Below are 16679 nucleotides of genomic sequence, written 5' to 3'. Positions count from 1 at the left end.
ACTATCTTATTCTCCTGAACTGTAGCAGTTTTGAGCCTTTGGTCCTAACTCTTAAAGAATGAAACTTGAAGCCCATACATGTCCTGTTCAACAGGAAAAAGACTAGATTTTTTCATCTACACTTCATGGCTGCAAAACTAAAACAATCAGATAAATTCTAAAGAAGGCTCAGAAGGAACAAAGACAATTGGGAAGGCAGGAGAAACAGGGTAGATAACATCACCATGTTTTCTTTCTCTAGTGTCTTTTAAAACTGCAGACCAGGCCGGGCGCGGTGGCTCACGCCTGTAATCCCAGCACTTTGGGAGGCCGAGGCGGGCGGATCACAAGGTCAGGAGATCGAGACCACAGTGAAACCCCGTCTCTACTAAAAATACAAAAAATTAGCGGTGGCGGGCGCCTGTAGTCCCAGCTACTCAGGAGGCTGAGGCAGGAGAATGGCGTAAACCCGGGAGGCGGAGCTTGCAGTGAGCCAAGATCGTGCCACTGCACTCCAACCTGGGCTACAGCGTGAGACTCCGTCTCAAAAAAAAAAAAAACTGCAGACCACCGTTAACAAACAGTAATCCATGTTATTCTATAGAGCTTCGTCTGGAGTTCCAGATCTAATTAGCAAGATACCACCCTGACATTATATACTATAAGCATTTGGAATTAGAAAACCTTTCCAGTTGATGCATAAACAGAAATAACTGGCCGGGGCCAGGCGCAGTGCCTCACGCCTGTAATCCCAGCACTTTGGGAGGCCAAGGTGGGTGGATCACCTGAGGTCAGAAGTTTGAGACCAGCCTGGCCAACATGGCAAAACCCCATCTCTACTAAAAATACAAAAAATTAGCCGGGCGTGGTGGCGAGCGCCTGTAATGCCAGCTACTTGGGAGGCTGAGGCAGGAGAATTGCTTGAACCCGGGAGGTAGAGGTTGCAGTGAGACAAGATTGCACCACTGCACTCCAGCCTGGGTGACAGAATGAGACTCCTTCTCAAAAAAATAAATAACCAGCCAGGTGTGATAGCTCACACCTGTAATTCTAGCACTTTGGGAGGCGGAGGCAGGCGGATCACTTGAGGGCAGGAGTTTGAGACCAGCCTGGCCAACATGGTGAGACCCCGTCTCTATGAAAAGTACAAAAATTAGCCAGGAGTGGTGGTGCAATTATAATCCCAGCTACTCAGGAGGCTGAGGCAGGAGAATCGCTTGAACCCAGGAAGCGGATGTTGCAGTGAGCCGAGATCGCGCCACTATACTTCAGCCTGGGCGACAGAGTGAGACTCTGTCTCAAGAAAAATAACCATAACTATAGAAAGGAACAGATCCCATCCCCATCAAAGTACTTTCAACCTCTTAGCTTTTGCTTCCCATCTTAGACAAGGTTCCAAATGCATATTAGATCCAAATCCCCACTGTCCACTACAAGAAGCTTGGGAAACCTGAGGCCCGGACTTTACACTCTGTCTCAGCAACACATACAGATGACTCTGTACATGTACTCAAGTAATTTCTCCCCTGCTAATAGCCATGGAAAGTAATTGCACCCTAATCACTCCAAAACTCTGAGTGAGCATAAGCTTGGGGCAGGAAGAGGGAGAATGGGGGGCAATGTTGAAAATATCACTAAAGGTTACCAGATGAACAAAGTATTTCATTATTGAAGAAACTAATGGACTTATTGGGAGGGGGATGGGAAAGTCAAAATGTTCCCCTTTACTAAGTCTGGTAGATCTACTGAAATTTCTCAAAAAAAAAAAAAAAAAATATATATATATATATACACACACACACACACTATAGCATAAGTGTGTGTGTGTATATATATGTGTGTGTGTATCTATGTATGTGTGTATATATATACATAAAGTGTATATATAAAAAGTATATATACACATAAAGTGTGTATATATATATATATTTTTTTTTGAGACAGGGTGTCACCCCAAGCTGGAGTACAGTGGCACAATCATGGCTCACTTCAGCCTCAACCTCCTGGGCTCAAGCAATCCTCTCACCTCAGCCTCCTAAACGGCTGGGACTACAGGCACCAGCCACTAGACTCACCTAATTTTTTAAATTTTTTGTACAGATGAAGGGGGTCCCTATGTTGTTCAGGCTGATCTGGAACTCTTGAGCTCAGGCGATCCTCCCACCTCAGCCTCCCAAAGTGATGGGATTACAAGTATGAGCCACCATATTTGGTCTCAAAAATATAAATAACATATTTATATATAATAGAAATACAACTAACATATCTCCTCTGAACTCATCCTCTACATAAATCTTGACAAGCACTTTAAAAATAAAATATAAACAAATAGGGTAGAAAATATAAAAGTTGTATACCAAAGGAAAATAAATAAAAAGTTTTTTTAAAAGAAAATATAGGCCGAGCGTGGTGGCTCACACCTGTAATCCCAGCACTTTGGGAGGCTGAGGTGGGTGGATTGCTTGAGGTCAGGAGTGGTGGCGGATGCCTGTAATCCCACTTACTAAGGAGGCTGAAGCAGGAGAACTGCTTGAACACAAGATGCGGAGGCTGCAGTGAGCCAAGACGGCACCACTGCACTCTAGCCTGGGTGACGGAGTAAGACTCCGTTTCAAAACAGAAAAGAAAATATAAAAGTATATCACACATTAAGGAAAGCATTATTTCACAAAAAGTTTAGCAAATAAATGTACATGTATACATATAAAATATGTGCATATATACATATGTATATATACACACATATGTATGTATCATATATGCACATATTTTATATGTAATAGAAGAGAAGAATGCTTTGATGGGCTCATCAGTAGACAGGACATGGCTGATGGGGTTTAAGATACCTTACCCCAAAACATGACACCTTGGCATTTAAGAAAACAGGAAAAGCAGGAAGTCGCTCTCAGCTTCCTCTCACCCTTCTCCCCTAAAGCAGGTCTTAAAGCCTAGGAAAGATTTTCTGACCTTCCCCTGAAACAGGTCATATGACCCTCCTTTGAGAGACGCCCTCCTTATACCCCAAGGAAAGGAATATCCTTATCTCTGAAGACAATAGGACACAGAAAAGAATCTGAACAAATAGGACTTGTTAAATTTCCCCCAGTGTATTACCAGTCAATCATACCCCTTTTGTCCAATCCTATTTCTCCACGATTGTCCACTCTTCATCAAACCTAAACATAAATACACAACATCATCTGTTTCTCCAGGTCTTAATTTCCTTATAATGCCTCTCGTGTCATGTAAATTTATATTAAATAAATTTGCATGCTTTTCACTGTTTTTTTTTTTTGTTTTTTTTGTTTTTTTGTTTTTGAGACAAAGTCTTGCTCTGTCGCCCAGGCTGGAGTGCTGTGGCGTGATCTCAGCTCACTGCAACCTCCACCTCCTGGATTCAAGTGATTCTCATGCCTCAGCCTCCTGAGTAACTAGGGTTACAGGCACATGCCACCATGTCCGGCTCATTTTGGTATTTTTAGTAGAGATAGGATTTTACCAAGTTGGCCAGACTGGTCTTGAACTCCTGGGCTCAAGCAATCCTCCTGCCTTAGCCTCCCAAAGTGATGGGATTATAGGTGTAAGCCACGGCACCTGGCCAAAATAGAAATTGAAAAGGCATGAACAGGAAGGTCTCACTGCGAAGGTGACATCTGAGCAAAGATCTGAAGAAGCTGAAGGAAGAAACTGAGAGTATCTGCAGAACATTCAGGTAGATAAAAGGGTACGATGGCCAGCTGCGGTGGCTCACGCACGTAATCCCAGCACCTTAGGAGGCCAAGGGAGGTGGATCACTTGAGTCCAGGAGTTCGAGACCAGCCTGAATATGGCAAAACCTCGTCTCAACAAAAACCACAAAAATTAGTCATGGTGGCACATGCCTGTAGTCACAGTTACTTGGGAGGCTGAGGTGGGAGGATCGCTTGAGCCTGGGAGGTCGAGGCTGCAGTGAGCTATGATCACGCCACTGCACTCCAGCATAGGTGACAGAGCAAGACCCTGTCTCAAAAAAAAATAAAAGGTATAAGCAAATGCTGTTGAGATGACAGCATATCTGGGGAATATAAGGAAGGAAAGGGGTCAATGTTGGCGGGAAACGTAAGATGGAGAGAATAACAATAAGATAACAGATGCAATTGAATGTGTAGAGTTAGGTTAAATTATCCTTAATGAAGGATCAGATGCCTTGGAGCAGTGGTTCTCCATCCTTCCTAGACATCTGAATTATCTGGGGAGCATTAAAAAAAACAACACTGACCACCAAACCCCACCCTCAGAGATTCCCATCTAATTGGTCTGGGGTAGGCCAGGGACAGGTGTGTTATTTAAAAATTCCCCAAGTGATTCTAATATGAAGCTGAGTTGAGGACCACTGGTTTAGTGTTAATGAATTTGTTGAAACCTCAACTAATGTGACTGCACTAAAAGGAGTACTTTAGACCTCAGCTAATTTGGCTGAACTAAAAAGATGCAAAAAATTTGCATAGAAAATTGTGCAAATGAAAAACTGGGGCAGCCGGGTATAGTGGCTCATGCCTGTAATCCCAGCACTTTGGGAGGCTATGGGCAGACTGCTTGAGCCCAGGAATTCGAGACCAGTCTAGGCAACACGGAGAAACCCCATTTCTACAAAAAATTAGTCAGACATGGTGGTGCGTGCCTGTAGTTCCAGCTACTCGGGAGGCTGAGGTGGGAAATCACCGGAACCCAGGAAGTCGAGGCTGCAGTGAGCTATAATCACTCCACTGCACTCCAGCCTGAGCAACAGAGGAAGACCCTGTTTAAAAAAATAAATAAATAAAAATAAAAAATAAATTTAAAAAGGAGGCCAGGCGTGGTGGCTCATGCCTGTAATCCTAGCGCTTTGGGAAGCCGAAGTGGGTGGATCACACGAGGTCAGGAGTTCGAGATCACCCTGGCCAACACAGTGAAACCCAATCTTTACTAAAAATAAAAAAATTAGCTGGGCGTGGTAGTGGGTGCCTGTAATCCCAGCTACTCGGGAGGCTGAGGCAGGAGAATCACTTGAACCTGGGAGGCAAAGGTTGCAGTGAGCCAAGATTGTGCCACTGCACTCCAGCCTGAGCAACAGCATGAGACTCATCTCAAAAAAAAAAAAAAGGAGCAATGTGTATCAGTAGGAACAGAATATAATGAAGGAGCTCCCCCATCAGGAATCAGGACTGTTGCTAAGGAAACAAAGTAGTAGCAGCACTTGCGTCTTCCCAGAGGCCAGTTCTTCCCTTAGCCTTCTAGGAGCTCTCAATACACACAGCAGATTACACATACATTTATCTCTGTTCCCTTCTCAAACTTCACCAAAATGACAGGAAAGCAATACAAAAAGGTGAAAACCCACAGAAAGAGGGGAAAAAAAAACAACAGAAATAGCAGCAAAATTTTGGAAAATGGTTCCAGTGTGTCGAAACTGAAACTTAGCTGCCCACGAGAGAGGTCAACAGGAGGAAAGTGGACTGGCAATGAAGAATTCCAGGAAGCGTCAATAATTGGTGCTGAGGCAGGAGGCAGGTCTCGGCTCAGCACCAGACTGAAGACTGCCTGAAACAGGGAAGAGGCACCAAAAGCACCTCCCCAAAAGACACACCCACCAGTGCCACGACAGTGTGCCAATGCCATGGTAATGCTCCAGAAGTTACCCCCACTTTTCTAGAAATGTCTAATAGCCCACCCCTTAATTTGCATATAATTAAAACTGGGTATAAATACAACAGCAAAATTGTCCCTGAGCTGCTACTCAGGACACACTGCCTATGGAGTAGCCCTGCTCTGCAGGAGCAGTCACGGAGCTGTAACTCCGCTGCCTCAATAAAGCTGTTTTCTTCTACTACCAGCTTGTCCTTGAATTCTTTCCAGGGCAAAGCCAAGAACCTAGCCAGACTAACCCCCCAGTTTTGGCACTCACCTGCCCTGCATCAGTGGTAACCAGGTACCTCTGAAAGTAAGGGTAGAAGTGAGGCTAAAAACAGGAGGACTCGCAAAAGCCTATCTTGGGAACGATTAGAGTTCCAGAGTCCCCTCCCCACCCAGTTCAACCAAGCAGTTGCCCCTTCCTAATCCCAAGCAGAGACTTTTAGTCCAGCACTTTGGGAGGCCAAGGCGGGCGGATCACCCGAGTTCAGGAGTTCGAGACCAGCCTGACCAATATGGTGAAACCCTGTCTTTACTAAAAACACAAAATTAGCCAGGCGTGGTGGTGCATGCCTGTAATCCCAGCTACTTGGGATAGGCCAAGGCAGGAGAATAGCTTGAACCCGGGAGACAGAGGTTGTGGTGAGCTAAGATCACATCACTGCACTCCAGCCTGGGCAACAAGAGCGAAACTCTGTCTCGGAAAAAAATAAATAAATAAATAAAAAGACTTAGTTTCTCAATAGGCGAAACCAAACTCAAGACTTCAGGCACAGCTGACAATAGGGATAAGGCACCATACTGACCCAGGGAGACAGTGAAAGTCTACATTATAAACTGAAGAGGTCAATTTCCCCCGCCCAACTCACCTTCTGCAATTGCACTGGTCCTAGCACAGAGAGCAGATCAGCCCATGGGTACTTCACACCTAAATGTCAACAACCATTGAGGAACTCCTTGGCCACAAAGCCAGATACAAAAAACAAAAAGAAAAACCGAATTGTTTTTCAGCAATTGACAAGCTTACCCTAAAGTAAGGAAATGCAAGGAACCCAGAATGCCAAAACAATCTTGAAAAAGAACAAAGTTTGAAGACTAACACTTTCCAATTTCAAAACTTACTACAAAGCTACAGTCCTCCAGGCTCGGAGGCTCACGCCTGTAATCCCAGCACTTGAGGAGGCCCAGGCGGGTGGATCCCGAGGTCAGGATTTCGAGACCAGCCTGGCCAACATGGTGAAACCCCATCTCTACTAAAAATACAAAAATTAGTCAGGCATAGTGGCAGGCACCTGTAATCCCAGCTACTCAGGAGCTGAGGCAAGAGAATCGCTTGAACCCGGGAGGCAGAGGTTGCAGTGAGCTGAGATAGCACCACCGCCCTCCAGCCTGGGGGACAGAGCGAGATTTCATCTCAAAAAGAAAAATAATAGTAATTCTTAAAGAACTTTTGACAGGGCCAGGCGCAGTGGCTCACGCCTGTAATCCCAGCACTTTGGGAGGCCGAGGCAGGCGGATCATGAGGTCAGGAGATCGAGACCATCCTGGCTAACATGCTGAAACCCTGTCTCTACTAAAAAATAGAACAAAAATTAGCCGGGCATGGTGGTGTGTGCCTGTAGTCCCAGCTACTCGGGAGGCTGAGGCATGAGAATGGCATGAACTCGGGAAATGGAGCTTGTAGTGAGCGGAGATGGCACCACTGCACTTCAACCTGCGTGACAGAGCAAGACTGTCTCAAAAAAAAAAAAAAAAAAAGAACTTTTGACAGGAGAAAACAACCACACATCAGATTGAGCACGTGGCAGCTCCTGCAATATCTGAAGCACCTGATCACTTTTATCACCCTACTTCAGCAACAACATTTAACACCTGTCAATCTTCTGGAGGCTAATAAACTGAACCATTCATTTGCCTTTGAGTGATCCTGAGCAAGTTACTTACTGAGAGGATGGAGAGGAAAAAGCAAACTCAGTTTCTTCCTGCTATACTCTCACTACACAGAATACTACCTTTGATTTTTTCAAAAAATATTTAGAGACAGGATCTCACTATGCTGCCTGGGTTGGTCTAAAACTCCTGGGCTCAAGAGATCCTCCTACCTCTGCCTCCCAAAGTGCTGGGATTACAAGGCACGAGCCACCACGCCCAGCCCCACAGCATACTTCTGACACCAGATGTGCGGAAGCCCCATACGCCAAGCAAGCAATCAATTCTGCAGCTGGCAGACACCAGCTGGTGTCCTCCAATTCAGTTCCTACACTATCCACCTGGAAGTAGCATCAGATCCCACAAGTTTAGTCCCCAAGACTGCGCCCGACTTGCAATGTCAATTGCAAGCTCCAGGTTGTTTTACCAGTGCTGCCGACCGACCCGCTATAAATCAAAGTTCTTAGGATGGATAAATTTGCTAGAGTGGCTCACAGGACTCAAGGAAACACTTTATTTGTATTTACTGATTTATTATAAAGGATATTACGAAGGATACAAATGAAGAGATGCTAGGGTGAGGCATGTGAAAAGGGGTGCAGAGCCTCCAAGCCCTCCCTGGGGACGCCATCCTCCGAGAACCTCCAGGTGTTCAGCCATCCAGAAGCTCCCCAAACCCAATCCTTCAGGGATTTTATGGAAGTTTCATTACGCAGGCATGATCAATTAAGTCACTGGCCACTGAAGATCAAGTCAACCTTCAGTTCCTCTCCCTGTCCCAGAGGCTGGGTGTAGGACTAAAAGTTCCAACACTCTAACCACAAGGCTGGCTTCCCTGGCCACTGGCCCCCTCATCCTGAGACTATCCAGGAGTCCCCAACCAAAGGTCAATTATTAGCACACAAAAAGACACTGGCCAGGTGCAGTGGCTCACACCTGTAATCCCAGCACTTTGGGAGGTCAAGGCGTGTGGATCACCTGAGCTCAGGAGTTTGAGACCAGCCTGGGCAACATGGCGGAATCCTATCTCTACTAAAAATACAAAAATTAGCTGGGTGTGGTGGCATGTGCCTGTAGCCCCAGCTACTCGGGAGGCTGAGACATGAGAATCGCTTCAACCCGGGAGGCAGAGGCTGCAGTGAGCCAAGATTACGCTACTGCACTCTAGCCTGGGTGACACATCAAGATTCTATCTCAAAAAAAAAAAAAAAAAAAAAGACACTGATCACTTGGGAGATTTCAAGGATTTTAGGAGTTATAGGTCAGGAAAGGGGAGGAAGACTAAATATATATTTCACAAAATCATACCTACCCTCTCTAAATCTCAGTTTTCTCATCTGTGAAATGAACCCAATAATAATAGTACTTACTTTCTAAGATTATTGTACTGACTACACGAGTTCAGGTAAAGCAGAGGACACAGAGTAAGAGCTCTTCAAATATCAACTCCAAACGAAACCCCTTCTCGGTCCTGAAATTCTAGGCTCTGGCATTATAAGCACCTCAATTCCTAAAATTCTTCACCCAGCTTTGAGTCAAGAAACCAATGAACATTGATCTTGAGATGAAAAGACCTGTGTAGAAGGAGCCAGGGAAAAGCAGAAATTACTCACTAGTATCAAGATTTTATTTCTTGTTTAAAAAAAATTTTTTTCAATATAATCCATGGGTTCACAAAGATTTTATTTCTAATTAACCAGCTCTTGTAGAAACAGGCAGAGCTTCTTTCTTTTTTTTTTTTAGATGGAGTCCCGCTCTGTCGTCCAGGCTGGAGTGCAGTGGTGTGATCTCGGCTCACTGCAAACCTCCACCTCCTGGGTTCAAGAGATTCTCTTGCCTCATCCTTCCAAGTAGCAGGATTACAGGCGCCCGCCACCATGCCCGGCTAGTTTTTAGTATTTTTAGTAGAGATGGGTTTCACCACATTAGCCAAGATGGTCTCGATCTCCTGCCCTCATGATCCATCCGCCTCAGCCTCCCAAAGTGCTGGGATTACAGGTGTGAGCCACTGTGCCCGGCCTGTACCCATTTCTTGAAAGATATACAAGGAAAAGCTCTGTCCAAAAGATTCTCATTTTCTTCACAGGCTCATGCTACTCCAACACTAATGCTTCTTTCTTGGCCTCCTTCCTCTGCCCAGCATTGAGTTACTACCTTCCATTCTCCAAAGGCCCATATTGAAAAACAATCAAACAGAATCAACTTTGCCAAATGACATCCTTACAAAGACTAAGCACGGAAAAAGAGAAAACGGGAGGGAGCAGGGAGGTACACTATTGGAAGCCCCGTGGAATTATAAGCTAAGAATAAAAGAGGCCGAGTGGAAGGCAGATCTGAAGACAAAACAAGAAGCAAAAGGCATGGGTGACTTGAGGAAGAGGATGGCCCCTAGGTCAGAACTGCCATGCCTTGGTACTTGTTATTTTTTTATTTATTTAATTATTTTTGAGATGGAGTTTCACTCTCGTTGCCCAGGCTGGAGGGCAGTGATGCAATCTTGGCTCACTGCAACCTCTGCCTCCTGGGTTCAAGCGATTCTCCTGCCTCAGGCTCCCAAGTAACTGGGATTACAGCTGTCTGCCACCACACCTGGCTAATTTTTTGTATTTTTAGTAGAGACAGGGTTTCATCATGTTGACCAGGCTAATCTCAAACTCCTGACTTCAGGTGATCCACCCACCTCGGCCTCCCAAAGTACTGGGACTATAGGCGTGAGCCACCATGCCCGGCTGGTATTTTCCTAATAGTTATTATTAGTAGTAATGATTTAAATCACTGAATATTTGCTATAAACTGCGGTGGGGTGCAAAACAGAGAACCGCAACCTCCTAAAAAGATTTTGGTTAGAATCTAACCTGTCACATCATCCAGGGGGAAACATCTTCCCTTTTGTTCCCATCTCTCAGAAATTCCAGAGCCCTAGCCAGGTATGGTGGCTCACACCAGTAATCCCAAACACTTTGGGAGGCTGAGGCAGGAGGATCACTTGAGCCCAGGAGGTCAAGACCAGTCTGAGAAACATAGTGGGACCCCATCTCTACAAAAAATTTAAAAATTAGCTAGGCATGGTGGCACATACCTACAGTCTCAGCTACTTGGAAGGCTAAGATGGGAGGATCACTTGAGCTCAAAAGGTTGAGGCTGCAGTGGGCCATGATCATGCCACTGTACTTCAGCCTGGGTGACAGAATGAGACCTTGTCTCAAAAACAAAACAAACAAAAAAAAGAAATTTCAGGGTCTATAATGTGGAGTCCTAATAAGATAAGTAAACAGCAAAGAGGAAGGGGCCCCAGGTGGGGGAAAACCATGGACAGTTGTTCTGAGAAATGATTAATCACAAACAGCCCTCAGACACATTGATCCCCACATAGTCCCCTCCAGCACCACCCTGTAAAACTTCCCTCCATCCCCTGCCTCTTTGCAGACAGTCCCTTCGCTGCTGTGCTGCCCATTGCTTTCTTGCAACGTGTTTTCATACTTTAATAAATCTGCCTTTCTTTACCTGATAAATTCCCTTTCTGCCTGTGACACATAATAGTCCTAAGGGACTCAAAGTCACTCAAAAGCAACTCACTGATTTGATGCCAATGGGAGTTTATGTTCTTATAGCCATTCCACGCATCTTACTAATGGTAAGTGGTAGAAGGACCAGATCTGGACTCTGAAGACCAAGATTCAAATGGCTATCTCCTTCATTTCGTAGCTACCTGACCTCGTGAGGGTCACTTCACCTCAACAAGGTTAAATGTATAAAATGGTGGGATGCCTGACAACATGCATTCAATACATGTTTGAAAAAACCAATACATATTTTAAACATAAAAAGCCCATTATCCATCCATCCTGGAGGCCTCTAAACTGGATGCCAACCCAGGAAGCCAGACTAATTACAGAAATTGGCACTCAAATTGATTTCAGGGGTGCTACAAAGATGCACAGTTGGAAGAGTAGCCTCCTTAAGAAAAAAGAAACCCATTAGCTTGTGGTTTTCAAAAAGATTAAAAAAAAACAAAAACACTATTCCAGCACTTTGGGAAGCCGAGGCAGGCAGATCACTTGAGGTCAGGATTTTGAGGCTAGCCTGGCCAACCTGGTGAAACCCCATCTCTACTAAATACAAAAATTAGTTGGACATAGTGGTGGATGCCTGTGATCCCAGCTACTCGGAAGGCTGAGGCAAGAGAGTCACTTGAACCTGGGAGGCTAAAGTTGCAGTGAGCCAAGATCGTACCACTGCACTCCAGCCTGGGCAACAGAACAAGACTCCAAAAATAATAAAATAAAATAAATAGAGGATCTCTAGAAAAGCCTCTCTCTGAAGGTGATGGCTGAGTAAAGATCTGAGGAGGTGAGGGAAGGGGACGTGTGGCTGAATGGGGGCAAAGGGGTCCAGGCAGAGTTCGAAAGCCCCAAAGAAGGAGCACCCCTGGCAGGTTTTGGGACCCGTCAGGAGGCCAGTGTGGCTGGAGGGGATTGAGTGAGCAGGAGTGGAGAGAGGAGGTCGGGATGGTGGTGGGTGTGGGAGGAGAGATCAGGTCATGGAAGGCTTGCAGGCCACTGTAGGGTATTGGTTTTCACTCCAGTTAAGCTGGGACAATTGGAGGGTTTGAGTTGGGCAGTGGAGTGGACAGGATCCATCCTGCCTTTTAACAGACTTGCCCGGGTCCTGTGTGGAGAAAGTGAAGGCCAGCCAGGGTGGAAGAGGGAGACAAGTTAGGAGGCTGTTGCCATCATCCAGGGGAAAGATGCATCCAGCGTGTACTCTGAAGTACAGCCAGTAGGCTTTGTGGACGAGCTGAGTTCGATGTGGGGTGTGAGAGGAAGAGATGAGTCAAGGGTGACTCCAAGGTCTTTGGCTTGAACAACTGGAGGAATGGAGTTGTCATTCACTGAGATGGGGAAGGCTAGATGACGGGCAGGGTTGGGGCTCAATTTTGTTGATGTTGATTATAAAATGCCTGATAGGAATCCACATGAAGATATTGTGGGCAACTGGATCTAGAAGTCTGGAGACAGGCCCAGGCTAGACATACACATATGGAAGCTGTTAGCATGTGGATAGTATTTAGAGTTAAGAGACTGAGCCAGGTGCAATGGTTCACGCCTGTAATCTCAGCACTTTGGGAGGCCAAGGCAGGAGGATGGCTTGAGGCCAAGTGTTGAAGACCAGCCTGGGCAACAGTGAGACCCCCTCCCCTCCACTCCCCATCTCTACAAAAGCAAGAGACAGAGTCTCGCTTTGTCACCCAGCCTGGAGTGCAGTGGCGCGATCTTGGTTCACTGCAACCTCCACCTCCCGAGTTCAAGCAATTCTCGTGCCTCAGCCTCCCGAGTAGCTGGAATTACAGGCATGTGCCATCAAGCCCAGCTAATTTTTGTATTTTGGGTAGGGATGGGGTTTCACCATGTTGTTGAGGCTGGTCTTGAAATCCTGACCTCAAGTGATCCGCCCGCCTCAGCCTCCAAAAGTGCTGGGATGACAGACATGAGCCACCGCACCTGGCCAGGATCCTATTTAAACTGCAACCTACATCCCTCTTCCCTGCTTTATTACAACGTAATACATATTCTACTTAGTTATCAATGTGGCCTTCTCTAATGAAATTGAAGATCCGCAAGGGTGGGGATCCTTGCCTTTCTTGTACTGCTATATTCCTGGCATTCAGAACAGGTTTGTCCAATAGAAATAAGATGGGAGCCACAAGTGCAAGCCACATTTATAATTTTTTATTTTTCTAGGAAACACATTTTAAAAAGAAAAAAGTGCTGGTGTCAAGTCAAGGTTAAGTGGGGGAAAAAAAGACAAAAAGGTGAAACTTTTTTTCTTTTTCTTTTTTTGAGACAGGGTCTCACTCTGTCACCTAGGCTAGAGTACAGTGAGTCGCACAATCACAACTCACTGCAGCCTCCACCTCCCCAGGCTTGGGTGATCCTCCCACCTCAGCCTCCTGAGTAGCCAGGCGGGCGCCACTGCACCTGGCTAATTTTTGTATTTTTTGTAGAGACAGGGTTTCGCCATGTTGCCCAGGCTTGTCCCAAGTTCCTGGGCTCAAGAAATCCATCCACCTTGGCCTCCCGAAGTGCTAGAATTATAGGCATGAGCCACCATGTCCAACCAACTATTTATAATTATGTTGTACTTAACCCGATAAATCCAAAATGTTACCATACATGTTTACACATATTATATGATCATTTACTACAACATAAAAGGTATCAGTGAGACATTTTACTTTTTCTTCATGCTAAGTCTTCAAAATCCAGAATGTATTTTATGCTCACAGCATAGCTGCTGTGCTCAACAGCCCCATGTGGCTAGTGTACACCATACTGAACTGTACAACAATGCTTAGCAAAGACAGAGGGGGTACTTATAAATATTCATTGAAAGAAAGAATGTTTTCCCAGGAAGAGGAAGCTATAGTAGAGTACAGCATTTTCTAAACTTCATTTACTCACATTCTACATTCACAACTTTTTCTGTGTGATCTTTTTCCTTAAAATGTCACACTTTTTATTCCTGAAAAATTATGTAAAACTTTCAGCTGGGCATGGTGGCTTACGTCTGTAATTGCAACACTTTGAGAGGCCGAGGTGGGAAGACTGCTTGAGCCCAGGAGTTTGAAAACAGCCTGGGCAACATAGCAAAACCTTTGTCTCTACAAAAATTAGCCAGGCGAGGTGGCACCCACCTGTTGTCCCAGCTGTTTGGGAGGCTGACATGGGAGGATCACCCGAGCCCGGGCAGGTCAAGGTTACAGTGAGCAGTGATCGTGCCACTGCACTCCAGCCTGGGCAACAGAGTGAGACCCTGTCTCAAAATAAAATAAAAATAAATTTTTCCATTGTGTCAATAAATGAAAAAGAATGGGTCTAAGGATTAAGGGCCTGGGCTTGAGTGCCTACTCATTTACTAGCTCTGGGATCTAAAGTAAAGACTTCACTAAGCCTCAGTCTCTTCATCTGTGATACAGGGACAATACTGACCACCCCAATTTCACAGGGAAGGTTAAGTGAGATGTTGGTATATGCTCTTTGCAAATGCGAAAGTAATCATGAAGTGAAAGAGACTGAGAAGCCAATCCAAGTCTTTCTCTCGAGCCTATTTTCATATGGACCAGTAACACAGATAATCACAAGCTTGTCTGACAAGAGAAAGAGTAGAAGACTTGAGTTCAAACCCCTTATCACCACTTATGCCAGTGTGACTTTTAGAAATGCATTTATTCACCAAATACTTATCAAGTGCCCACAACATACCAGGCACTAGGCTAGGAGCCAAAGAAAATATGAAACCTGCCCTTGAAGGATTTGCAATCTAGCAGGAAGAAAAGAGGCCAGCAAACAAGAAACACCAATAAATTGTTTTAAAAAATCAAATCGTCTCTCTTAAGTCTGTTTGTTCCTTGTGAAATGAGAATAACACCTTCCCAACCTCACTCATAGAAGCTGCTACAAAAACTAATTTTTAAATGTTTGTCAAATAACTCCAAAAACTTGAACTCATAATACATTAGGAAAGTACTTTTTCCTACTTGTAACCCAAAACGACGCTGGCTGCTGTGAATGTCCAGTTTGAACATTCGTTCCAGTTACACTGCACTCATGAAACTCCCTTCGCTTCTGCAAATTTTAGTAAACATGAGAAACAGGAGGATGAACAGGCTTTAACACAAGTATTCAATCTCAAAATCATGATCCAGGTCACAGTTCTAAGGAACATAACACAGACCTCTCAGTCACCCTACCTAGTTACAGTTCATCAAGATAAGCAGTCACACGCTAAGGGAAACTGAATAATTTAAACGGAAGAAAGAGGAAAAGTCATAAAGCAGTCTAGGTAGACACTCCTCTGTCCAAGATTTCAGCAGTCACTATGTTGCTGAGGTAACGCTGGGCTAGGTCAACAGTGTAAGCTAAAAGCCATGTTATGGGCAGAGCAAAGTGCGCACACTTCTTTTTTTAATTTATTTTCTTTTTTTGTTTTTTAAAGCCTCGATGATGGCCTGTTCAGGGAAAATCTCAAAGAAAAATGAGCCGAAGGGCTAGGCTCCCAAGAAGTGGAAACCCTACCCACGCAGGACTAAGTGGGCGCGAGGAAAGCAAGCGACCAGGATTCTGTGATCCCTCCTGAAGTTTAAAAACTGAATGGGACCGTCATCAAAGTCTTGGCAACAATCATTTCCAAAGAGTAAGGAAGGGAGAAACTCTCAGAGGGGGTCCAGGCAGCATCTTCTTCCCTCTGGCTCCACACCATAAACCCATTCTCAGGTACCCACTTCCAGCTCAGTTCCAAGTCGCCCCTTCCCCTGGTCCCGATCCCTCCACAAAGATCGCTCCTCTCCATGCCTGGGCACCTAAGCTCCTCTCCCCTTCCGGGAGGACTCGCTCCAGCTGCACCCTTGGCTGCCCGGGCGACCATCTGGGAGCAGCCCCCGCGCGGGCCGCGGCGCGCCCACCCCGCTCGGGCGGGAGCCGGGACACCCCTCCTCGGAGGCCGGAACCGCCGCGCCAGGCCCCTCCCACAGGAAGCCGCCGCCCCCCGGCGCCCGGGCCGCGCCGCCCCCGGCCCACCCCGCGCCGCCCGCCGCCCCCGGCCCGCCCCGCGCAGGCAGTCAGCCCGCCGCGCCCCCCGCGCCGGCGCTAGCTACCTGCCGTGGCCACAGAAGCGGCGCCCAACTCCTCTCCTACTTCCGCCTTCCACCGCCCGCACTCGGGCCGGGTCACGTGACCGCGCGCGGTCACCTGACCCGGAAGAGGCTGGCCAGGCTCGCAGGTGCGGGCAACCTAGGCCTGGCCTGGGCACTTATGGCCTCGAGGAGGCATTTTTAGCGTCTTTGCATTTGAAAGTGGAAGGGCTTTCTGCTCACTGGATGGTCCCGGGCAGTCAAATAAATTGAGGACTCACTGAGTGCCATTTACTCTGCCCATCAACCTTATGGAGGCAGGGGCAGGTACTAGCCCCATTTTACAGGTGAAACGAGACCTTCAGTCTATTAAGTCAACAAATACTTAATTGAGCTCTTTAGTAGGGTTGCCAGATAAAGTACAGGACACCCACTTAAATTTGAATTTCAGATAAACAGCAGTGTAATATGTATGTCCCAAGTACAGAATGGG

The 16679-nt window shown here is 46.1% G+C and overlaps 1 protein-coding gene across 2 annotated transcripts in view; it reads right to left on the bottom strand.

The window, feature by feature from the left end:
- WWP2 (WW domain containing E3 ubiquitin protein ligase 2) overlaps positions 1 to 16318 on the bottom strand; it is a 181078-nt gene extending 164760 nt beyond the window's left edge. Inside the window, exon 1 of one of the 2 annotated variants that reach the window (XM_050773320.1) lies at positions 16211 to 16318. The gene's annotated coding sequence lies outside the window, so the exon portion shown is untranslated. The remainder of the gene's footprint in view (positions 1 to 16210) is intronic. The other variant, XM_050773322.1, reaches the window with a different exon arrangement.
- Positions 16319 to 16679: the final 361 nt, after the last annotated feature.

The sequence above is a fragment of the Macaca thibetana genome, chromosome 20, assembly GCF_024542745.1.
Source record: "Macaca thibetana thibetana isolate TM-01 chromosome 20, ASM2454274v1, whole genome shotgun sequence".
NCBI lineage: Eukaryota > Metazoa > Chordata > Mammalia > Primates > Cercopithecidae > Macaca > Macaca thibetana.
This window is presented reverse-complemented; position numbering and strand designations above follow the sequence as displayed.